Source organism: Vigna umbellata, chromosome 8 (genome assembly GCF_029865625.1).
Source record: "Vigna umbellata cultivar VRB3 chromosome 8, Vumbellata_1.0, whole genome shotgun sequence".
In the NCBI taxonomy this organism is placed as follows: Eukaryota; Viridiplantae; Streptophyta; class Magnoliopsida; order Fabales; family Fabaceae; genus Vigna; species Vigna umbellata.
In genome coordinates this window covers 30,334,559-30,346,053 of record NC_142172.1, presented here as the reverse complement: position 1 = coordinate 30,346,053, position 11,495 = coordinate 30,334,559, and the positions used below count along the sequence as shown (strand labels likewise).

Sequence of the window (11,495 nt, the reverse complement as noted above, 5' to 3'; positions counted from 1 at the left end):
CACTAATAAAATATTAATCACATAATAAAATATTATTACTTTTTATATTTTTCATTACTATTTTATAGACATAGTTTGAAAATTGTATCCACTCCCTATTCTTTGTTTGGCTAATCCAAATCCAATGTTAATGTAAAAGAAGGTGCTTTTAGGAGTTATTTAATTAACCCTTTCTATACATATTTAGACCATATACGGGTCCATCTTTTAATAGTACAATTTCAATAACATTAAAAATAGATATCCAAAGACATCCTCCTTGACCAATAATTCCAACTTCGACTTTATAGTACAATTTTCATTTATTTATTTTTATCAATTTTCATTTATTTATCCATCATCTATGAATCTCTTGGTCATTATGTTTGCTTGTATTCAATGAGTAATATATAAAGGAAGCAAGCACCCAAACATTTGTTCTAAACAAGTTGTAAACAAACACAAGAAAAGCAAAACAGCTAGAATCTGGTGTTTACAAAGACATGGATTTTGATTCATCTATGTTCCAGTACGAAAGCCTTAACAGTCCCTTTGTAAATTCTTCTGTGTGTGCAGAAACATTCCATTGGGAGGAGTTTTTTCTCTTCAATGAAGAAAACAACACCAATATTCCCTTCAGCTTCAATGAGCAGTCACAGATGAAGGAATCATCCTCATCAGATTCCAACTCTTCAGGGTGTTTGGTGAGCAGTGAGTCACAGGTGGAAGTGTCCTCCAATCTAAGTGATGCAAGCGAAGGACATGTGGTGAAAGAAGCACAAGGTCCTAAGGAGAAGAGACCCTTTAGGGGAGTGAGGAGAAGGCCATGGGGGAAGTTTGCCGCTGAGATAAGAGACTCCACAAGAAATGGTGTTAGAGTGTGGATAGGCACATTTGACACAGCAGAAGCTGCAGCACTTGCCTATGACCAAGCAGCTTTCTCCACAAGAGGTTCCATGGCAGTGCTCAACTTTCCAGAAGAAGTTGTGAGAGAATCACTGAAAGACATGCCCAACAAGCCATGGGAAGATGGTTCCTCACCAGTGTTGGCACTCAAGAAGAAACACACCATGAGAAGAAAATCCAAAGCCACAAACAAAAAGCCCAAAAGGGACCACCACCATGGAAATGTGCTTTCACAGAATGTCTTGGTGCTCGAGGATTTGGGCTCTGACTACTTGGAACAGCTTCTCAGCTTAACTTCTTCTTCTTCTTCTGATCATGTCTTTTTCTAGCTAGGTCTTAGTTTCGTTCGTCAGTTAATCCTGCTCTTGAATTTCGTTAATTAACGTTAATTCTTTCATGACTTGGTACTAGATTTGTTGTCGTTGGCATTCGGATTCGCTCGCCACTTCTCATCGTTTGCTTTTTCCGATGCCCTCATTAAGTAATGAGAGCGAATAAAATAGAGTCCAATTGTATAAACAAATGACATCAAGGAAAAAATTATTCAAACAATTCATCTTTACATTTCTCTCCATCCGACCATACAATATTTTTATTTTTCCAATATTTAAAATCGAAATATCACGTATTACCGTGACGTCACAGATATTTTTGATGACCATACAAGTTTTTTTTAAATAATGTATCAGAAATCAATGATAGTTAAGTTTTTTCGTTTATTGAAAATTAAAACCAAATAAGCTTTTATAAAAATTAGAATAAAAAAACATTTTTTTCTTCTGAAATTAAAACCATATTGACTCTCAAAATGCCATATTATTAATTAAATATGAATTGGTCTAACTAGATTTTTGACGTGGGCAAATTTGTTGGCTATATAATAATATATTGATGAAATCCAGTCTTTTATCAATAATTAGATGAGCAGTAACAAAACTGTTTTACTTTAAAATTAGATTACTTAACTTTTTATTTTAAAATTAGATTACTTATCTTTTTATTTTAAAAAATTGAGATAAATCGTTATCTTTGCCAACTCGTTCAACATATAATTTTTAATAATTTTTTTACTTGCTTTATTAGTTTACTTTTTCAAATCCCGTCTACTGTAATAGACAAAACTCCTTTTTTGCGATGGTACGTTCTTTCTCATATTTGACTTTATGTGTTTTTCTTTTCTTTTCATTCATTTTTTTCTCATCCTCATCCTCTGTGCTATTAAGTTGATGTGAAATGCTTTGCGTAATCCAGAAAATTTTCCCAATTTTCGTTTTGATGTGAATAAATCTTTGAAAACGATGTTATCACCTGTTTCTAGATTTAACATTTTTATCCTAGTTTTTAGGTTCAAATAAAGTCACAAGTATACTCTAATAAATTTATATAATAAGTTATTAAATCATATATTTATACTTATAGATCAATATTTATGATATTTTTTACCCAATTTTCTATTGCCTATTATGGATACGATAGAGATTTTCCCTTTATAAATAATTATGGCTTTGACTAAAAATTAAAATTAAAAATGTTTCTAATCCTTTTAATTATACGCAATTTAGGTTTTAATCTTTCTAAAAAAATAAAATTTAGTTAGTGTAGTAGTGTCAGAATTATTTTTCAAAAATTAACTCTGCAATTGTTATAGATCCATTAAATATTACATGTCTCTTTTGACTTATTTATGAGTTGAAAGCCCTTAAGATTCTATTATTTAATGGATTTAAAAAATGAGTGCTCAGTTACGAAAAAATAAAAAATTAAATTTTACTGAAACAAGAATTTCTCACATTTGTAGAATTTAAAAATATTTCACGAACTAAAATTTAAACATATAAAAGAATTAATATCAAACAGAGAATACATGTATCATATCAAAACAATCCACTTTTGTCTCACACCCAAAAAAAAAAAGAGTAAAAATATATAAAAGTAGGTCAATATAAAAAATGAATTTCAGAAAATATAATTTATCATGAACGATTGCATACGTCTTATTTTGAAAATAAAGATGAAGATAACATGTTCCTCTTTGTCAAATATTTAACTTGAGTATGAATTTAAACTCCATATAAGGAAGTTTGAAAATAGTTTTTTTGAGTAGTTGGTGATGTATCGACCTAATTTATAGCTCCAATGTTTCTGAAGTTTTATATTTCTCATTTATTGCACCAATGGTATTCTCCCACCAAACTCTGTGCTAGAGTCAAATTCAACAATTTTGTGCCATACCTACAATTTTTACGGATCCTTCCATATAAAAAGGAAAAGGAAAAACAATATTGGTCTTATAGATTTCAATCAACATCTATTCAAGTAGTTTCAAGAGAGTAATCATTTTTAAAAAGACCTATTAAAAAAAGGGGAAATTAGAAGCACAACTGGAGAAAAGAAAAGAAAACAAAAATATACACCCTAAATATTATTTGTCTTATGGTTATAATAGATTTCTTATAAAATAAATTATCATCATATATAGTACGTATTTCTATTTGGCCGAGTTCTTTTTGTTGACTAGGCCGAATGCTTTTAGGTCAAGTATTTTTAGGTCAAACTGAATGGTGTAGGTCAAGTATTTTTAGATTTTTTTAAATAGATTATTTTGGATAGACTAATGATTTTATGTTAAATTCTTCTAGATTGATCATTTTAGGTAGAACTCTTATAGACTGATTATTCTAGGTTGAGTTCCTCTGCTCTGAGTTCATCGAGATTGAGTTCTTCTGACCTAACTGCTCTTGGTCAATCTCTCAAGGCCAACTTCTCAAACATCTTCTCATGGTCGAGCAATCTAATCAAACGACATGGCCGACATTTATTGAATGGTAAATTAATTGGTAATCAAGAATCAACATATTAATGTCGGCTAAGATGTGATGGGATCATGATTAAGCCAGGAAAAAAGATAAAAGTTCATAACAATCACTATAAATAAAGGTCTAAGGTATGACTTTTAGATACAAGCACATAACATGCATCACTACATTAATTGTCAATCGACCTGTCATTTATTGACGTTGGCATCAGAGTACTTTCTATAGGTGTCATCTGAGCGAAATTTGGAAGACGTGTAAATGAGAAATTGATGATCCAACACCCATCCGACCACAAAATGCAACAAAGGCACTCGAACGTAGGGAAAATCATGTCAGAAATCAACAATACTTGATGTTTAAGACTTCCTACAAGCTCGACCAAGGACCTACAAAAACATTTTGACACTCACCGTGAGACAGAACAAGCATATATTTTACTCTCATTATAATCGAAAGGAACCAGATGAATGGTATAATGGAAGAAGTCAACCATTCAATCGTTCAACCCTACCATCCCAAAACAGGTTGACCTTTCGACCTCTGCTGCACGATCTCGGTCAACCTCAATAGCATAGCCTCGGGTTCTTCTTCTCGACCTCTCTCAGCTTCACGGTCTCAGTCATCCTCAATATCATAGCCTCATGTCACTTCTTCTTCTCAGCCTCTTTCGGCTTCAACATGTTGGTTATCTAGGCTCTCTCAAATGGTCTTGGCGAATCTCAATATCATAGCCTCATTCGACTTCTTCTTCTCAGTCTATTTCAGCTCCAACATGTTGTCAGACCTCTCCCGCATGGTCTTGGTCAATCTCAATATCATAGCTCAATCGACTTCTTCTTCATAGCCTCTTTCGGCTCCAACATGTTGGTCGACCAACCTCTCCCACTTAGCCTGATCTGCATCTTGGCCTCTCGGCCTCACCTGTAGACATTTTAGTTTTGACAATCCAACGCTCGACCTCATCTTCATTTTGGCCTCTCATGACTTTAACCTATTGACTTTTTAGTCTTAACCGCTTAGTCGTTCGGTCTCACCTGTCTTTTGACCTCTTTCGATGTCAACCTATCAATTCTTCAGTACAACCAAGCTGGACGATATCATCTGCATCTTGACCTCTCTTAACCTTAATTTGTTGACTTTTCAATCTTGATAGTTTGACTATTCGACATCATTCGGTCTCCATACATCCTCACCGGCTTCATATCTTCTCTAGCTACACCTCCAAACCAAAGAATAAATAAACAACCCATTGCACCAATCAGCTGTAAAATAACGTGCTTCAATCCTCCTTCAACAGCTGCACCAAAAACAGCTCCCCAAAACGGCCAAAATATGTCCACTGTTTCACGTCAAAACTGTCTATCAGTTTCTAGCTATTTAAACCAAAACTAGTTATGAAGGAAGACATGGTATAATACGGTCTAAACACAAGATCAGCAAGGTTTTCTAGTGCCTCAAATCATGGTTAGCGTTAAATCTATGAGAAAACAGTGGAACATCAGTGACCATTTCAACTCTAAGCCATATAACCTTAATTAAGACCATTACCTTACACAAAGTTTGAAATATGATCCTTAGAAAACTCTTACTACATATTTGGCATCAGAACATATTTGAATGAAATCTAAACCCTTGCAACTCACCCAAACGTCAAGAAACAACAGATCTACTCATAAGTTTAAGCAACCCATCACCAATTATCCTACTTTAGACTTTATACAAGCACTACCTAGCATCTCTTTATTCATTTATAAACATCATGGCAAAACAGCACCTAGTAACTCTGCACCAGGTTTTAGCCTATACTTGCCACATCTAAAAGTCTAATAAAAGCTACCCTTAATCGTGGTTTAATTTCTCTAATTCTGCACATATCAAAACCAGTGAAAACACAATAACTCTTGTCTTAATTAAAATAGCATCGTGAACATGTTTCAGCACTAATGAATTGCATGCACCAGATTTCTCACCACAAACCAGAACCTTATATCATAAGAGAAAATGAAGTATACAGTATAATATATACCAAACCACTTTACTAACAACAAATAAAACCACTAAAACACCCACTTTTCTCAAACATATGACTTACGACAGCATTTTCAGCAAACAGATTATTGACGAAACAACCATTACACGTTTCTTAATTCAATATCAACATTTTAATATTAAAAGTGATCCTTGCACCAGTTTTCCATCATCCAGACTTTTTAACATTATAACTCCATTCAATAATATTATATACTTAACAAATTAAACTCATAATCATGATCATCTAACGTCATACTAGGAAACATATATTATCAGCCTTAAAATATATTCACCACATCAACCAAAGCATGTTTTACTTCTAGATATTTCCAGTTACATCCATTATTAAAATAAGTGTTTACCATGATTTCCTATTACTAAATGTATATCAATTTACACCTCCATTAACTCCCTTAGAGTACCAGATATCAAGTTCACTAAAACTATACTAATTCTATTAAACTAATTCAAGTAAATTTTCAAAACCAACTTACATTATATATTTGAACATCATTCCACATATAAACAAACCCAATTCTTTACACATAGTAATATGATTCATTTCTATTCATCACTTTCATTTACTGCGGAAATATATATATTAAAATATTATCGCCCTTCTACTTGAAATAATTCAACTCTAAACTTTAAACAAAACAACCACCTATACAAAGCATCTTCATTACAACACATGCACCGATTTAACTAACCAATTTCCTTCAATTTAACCAGAAAATTCAGTTCTTAAACCCAATTAACAGTCCAACCAAACAATCTTAAACAATTGTCAACCATGACATGAACGTCACCTGTTCTAAATCATGAGACCTTACTAATTCAATAAAACTCCATTTAGTTTTTATCTTACTTTCCAAACAGATTTAGTACATTTAACATCGTCCCTACTAATACTGAATTAACATATATTGAACATAAGCCCAGTCCCTCAAAGTCCAGACTACCCCAAAGCATAACATAACCATTTCAAACATGCTATTTCATACTTATTTCACAAAGATTCACCGATTATCAGAACCAAATATAGATATTCAAAAGAACCACTCCCAGTTTTCAACTCTAAAAGAATCCCAAATCAATTCACCAATTGTTCTAGAAGACTATCTTACTTATCTGCACCTATTGTTCCTGCAATCAACGTCACTTAACTATGCAAGGAACCAAATCTATACCCATTCAAACACATGGCCATTCAATTTCTCGTCAAACACTAGTGGAAAAAACACCTTTAACGTCACCCTTTAGACGTCTGACCCTCGAATATCCAAATGTAAAAAATGACCGGTGACATTTTTCGTAAATAAAACAACTATTTAGACGTCGGTTATAGAAGGGCCCGACGTCTAAATACTCATATACGTCAGCTCCCCCGAATAGACGCCAAAACTAAACGAAAAAGTTAAAAAATAATAATTTTTTATTCTATTTAGACGTCTGTTATGGAGGGAACCGACTTCTGAAACACTTTAGACGTCTGTTAATTGGGGGAACCGACGTCTAAACCCTAAATCCAGAAATTTAAAAAGTCACTTTTTGACTCCGTTTAGACGTCTGATCCCGTCACTCCGACTTCTGAAGCACTTTAGACGTCTGTTAATTGGGGGAACCGACGTCTAAACCCTAAATCCAGAAATTTAAAAAGTCACTTTTTGACTTCGTTTAGACGTCTCATCCCGCCACTCCGACTTCTGAAGCACTTTAGACGTCTGTTAATTGGGGGAACCGACGTCTAAACCCTAAATCCAGAAATTTAAAAAAGTCACTTTTTGACTCCGTTTAGACGTCTGATCCCGCCACTCCGACTTCTGAAGCACTTTAGACGTCTGTTAATTGGGGGAACCGACGTCTAAACCCTAAATCCAGAAATTTAAAAAGTCACTTTTTGACTCTATTTAGACGTCTGATCCCGTCACTCCGACTTCTAAAGCACTTTAGACGTCTGTTAATTGGCGGAACCGACGTCTAAATTTTGGCATTAAAACACCGTGAACGCGAGACAGCCGTTACGCATACTCATTGTTCATCATCTTTGTCGGGTATTCTCTCTACGCGTTACGTTTTTCAGGTTAGTTTTCTCACTTTTGCACCGTTTTAAATTAATTTTACTCCGATTACATCACTCTTTGATGGATTATCTTTCATTTGAACCGATTAAAATGCGTTTTCGTTGGGTTTTGGTGCAGTTATTCTCGTGTCTTTAGGCGGCGTTCTATGGCGGCGATTTCTTGCGTTTTGTACTCCTCCAATTCCTTCCACTACGTTTTTAAAACCATCCAATAAAATAAATGTACAATACATTCTCTTCAACTAAAATATAAAGTTGTAAACTCGAATCACCATGAGTCAGGAGCAACCTCAGAGATGTCTAATGTGTGGTCTGACGTCTCATTAACGTCATCCATATAGACGTCGGATAGAGATCAGACGTTAAAAGTCTAAAATAACAGACGTCTAAAGTCCTTTTTGCACTAGTGAAAATTTCTTCTGGACTGGTCGAATAACAATCGTAAATTAGCAAATAAACCACCAATAAGTACAACAATAACCATCACAGCCATATATACATGATCAACCTTCATTCTCAAACACGTCATGAAACACAAGCACACCAAAGTTACACATTAAAACTAGACGAGTTCACTTTTCAAGATTTTAAATATTTTTCGAAAACTAAATTCTGATATTAATGAAATACGTTATTCATATACAAAATTAAAATTTATTAAATTTAAATTATTTTGTCAAACTAAACATTTAAAAAATAAATATTGATGAGTTAAATTCAAATTTTTCTGGTTCGCTAATAAATGAGTCGGATTGAATTGAGTCATTAAGTAATCAATTCGTGGTAGACCGAACCAGGTCAACCGGATGACAACTCTGATTAGTACACTCGTAAGAGAGGAATAAATTGATTGAAAAGTTTGGCCGTCTAGACACTCCCATACGCTCCTTCCCTTATTAGAATATTTAGAATATTGGTATGCAGTAAATATTATAATTGTAATAATTGTTGAATTATTTTCAATGCATTTATTATTAGTTTTATTTTATGTAAATTCATTAAATAAATTTGTATTTAATTATTAAAGCGTGTACAGTGTAAAACATAGTTGAAAAACATATGAGAAAAATTTAGGATTTCATATTTCAAAATCAGCGAAGTACTTCACATGGTTACTTTTAGCTTCAATTATTGGTTGTGTACAATTAAACTCTCTTATGACCACATGATGGAATTAGGTGTAACTAAATTTTCTATTGTTTTGCCAAACTTTTAGGTAATCTCCAAAGTTAATTATTTATTTGCAACATTGCAAGACATTTTTTCCCCATATTAACAAAACGGATAAAATAAATTATAGTTGAAAACGGGAATCTATCGACAAACAAAATGAGGGAACTTTTTTTATTTTTTAAACAAATTTAATTAGGTTCATTCATACTTATATATCTGATGAATTGAATTTGTGTCATACTTTCATCCTATGAATCACTTTGCTATAAAGTAAAAGATTCATTGTGAATTAATGAAAACAAAGGAAAAATTAGAAAAGTGGTGTTTTTGAGGGAAATTAAAGCCATTTATATTTCCTTCGTTTTTCGTAATTTTGGGTCATTTTCTAGAATAAATTACCTTTGAAAAAAAAAAGTTACTCTAATGCATTATTTGTAATGGTATGACACTCTCACCTTCCGATTCAATTTGTAGAAAAATATATAAATGATTGCAAATTAACCAATTAAAGCAAAATTAAAAGATCTGTTAAGGAAAAGCAATATTGTCCTTCTTCTGATGAAAAAAAAAACTATATTATTGTAACTATAATATCAAATGATTATTTAATATTAATATTTATAACTAAAATATAATATTTTATTATAAAATTACTACTTAATATACCACAAATCAGTAAATATAATTAATTTAATTGTAATATAATATTTTGTTGTGAAATTATATTTGTAAAAAAGATTAAATACGATCAAACATAAACCCCGAATATTTTTGTATTCTTACACTTTAAATTACATCAAACATATATTGCCAGGTCCGTTAATTTGAGTGATATTTTGTTTCTTCAAAATAAAAAGTCTCAAACTTGATTAAAGATTATCATAACAAATATGAGTAATTAAAGAAAGGTAGATATTGGGTAACAAAGAGAGTGAATAAAGGTTATTTGGTATATTATTTAAGAGAAAATAGATCAAACACATATCATATAAATATTTCTAGGTAGAAATACTTTTTATATAATTTTGACTTTAAGCCTTAATTGTTTTCTTGGAGTTAATCTGAACTTGTAAATGGTTGGGAAGACATATTTGTACGCTTTATTGTTAGGTTAAAATATCAATTGTTATTCCTTTGTTGATTGTTGTCTCTAAGTGGTAGTTTACTTCCTCATAATTGCAAGTGTAAATATATGGTTGGTGCTTGAGTTTATCTCTTTCGTATGTGTAATTTATGTGTAAGTTGTCATGTCCATATAATCTTTCTTTATTTTTTCATCGACCATCTCAACCTAACAATAAATCCTAATGATCTCGTCCTGTGCAACACAGAAGGATATAACAATGATAATGTTGCACAGGACGAAATCATTTAGGACTTAGTGTTGAGCTGAGGTTGTTGATGAAAAAAATAAAGGAAGATTATGTAGGGTATGACAACTTACTCGACACAAATTACACAGGTGGAAGAGATAAACTCAAGCACCAACCATTTATTTCCACTTGCAAATTTAAGGACATTAACTACCTTAGGCAATGACTAGTTGCACGTAATGAGATATATGAGGATTTGAGATGCAAATTTCAATCCTTCGAAATCTAGTCGTGCAATACATGTCTCCTGATGCCTAGACCCATATTCAACAACAACATCCAAGTCCAACACCATACATGATTACAACAATCTAGTCTAGCCTAAGATCCACAATCCGAACAACAACAAAAAAGATTATCAAAATTTTTATGATATGTCAATTATTAGGACTTTTCCTACATATTCAATGTTTACTTTATTAACATTTTGTGTTATGTACTTACAATGTTGTTGCATATTACTACTTGAATAATTTATGCTATTTTTGATACAATATTGTAGAAATTATGTTTAATAATTGGTAAGTATCGTATATCTTTGTTTTGGTAAAAATATTTATATAACTCACTAATTGGTAATTTATAGTTACCAATAGAAAAAATTTGTCAATAAAGTCATATGTTAAATGGTTTGTTTTATAAATAGAAATTTGTCGATAATGTCACAAATCAACGCTTCCATAGAAAAATTCCTCGATAACACTAATTTAATAATGTTGTATGTGTCGTCGGTGATTACAAAAAAGATACGGTAGTTTTGTCTATCAATTTTTAGGCAAATAAATTATTGAAAATTTTTATGTAATTAATAATCCATCAAAAATTGTGAATTACGACGAATACTAACCGTAATACCATATTTTTTTATTAACATTATAAAAAATATTGAACATTAATATTTCATTAAGAAAGTATTATTTAATCTGACAGACATTAATTAAAAAAATAAAGTGTAATATTATAATTTGTTATCAAATTTTAATGAGAAAAAATAATAATACAAAAGGAAAGAACACTTAGGAAAAAAGTTACTGTAAAAGTAAAATAGAATATAGGGTTGAATGGAGTAACAAGGGGAGCAAAAGCAAAGGTATATGCCAGACGAATATCTCTGATTACACCTACTTTCTTACA

The 11,495-nt window shown here is 31.8% G+C and overlaps 1 pseudogene; it reads left to right on the top strand.

Moving 5' to 3' along the window:
* The first annotated feature begins 350 nt into the window (after positions 1–350).
* On the top strand, positions 351–1,453 carry LOC124838348 (ethylene-responsive transcription factor 1B pseudogene; annotated as a pseudogene).
* Positions 1,454–11,495: the final 10,042 nt, after the last annotated feature.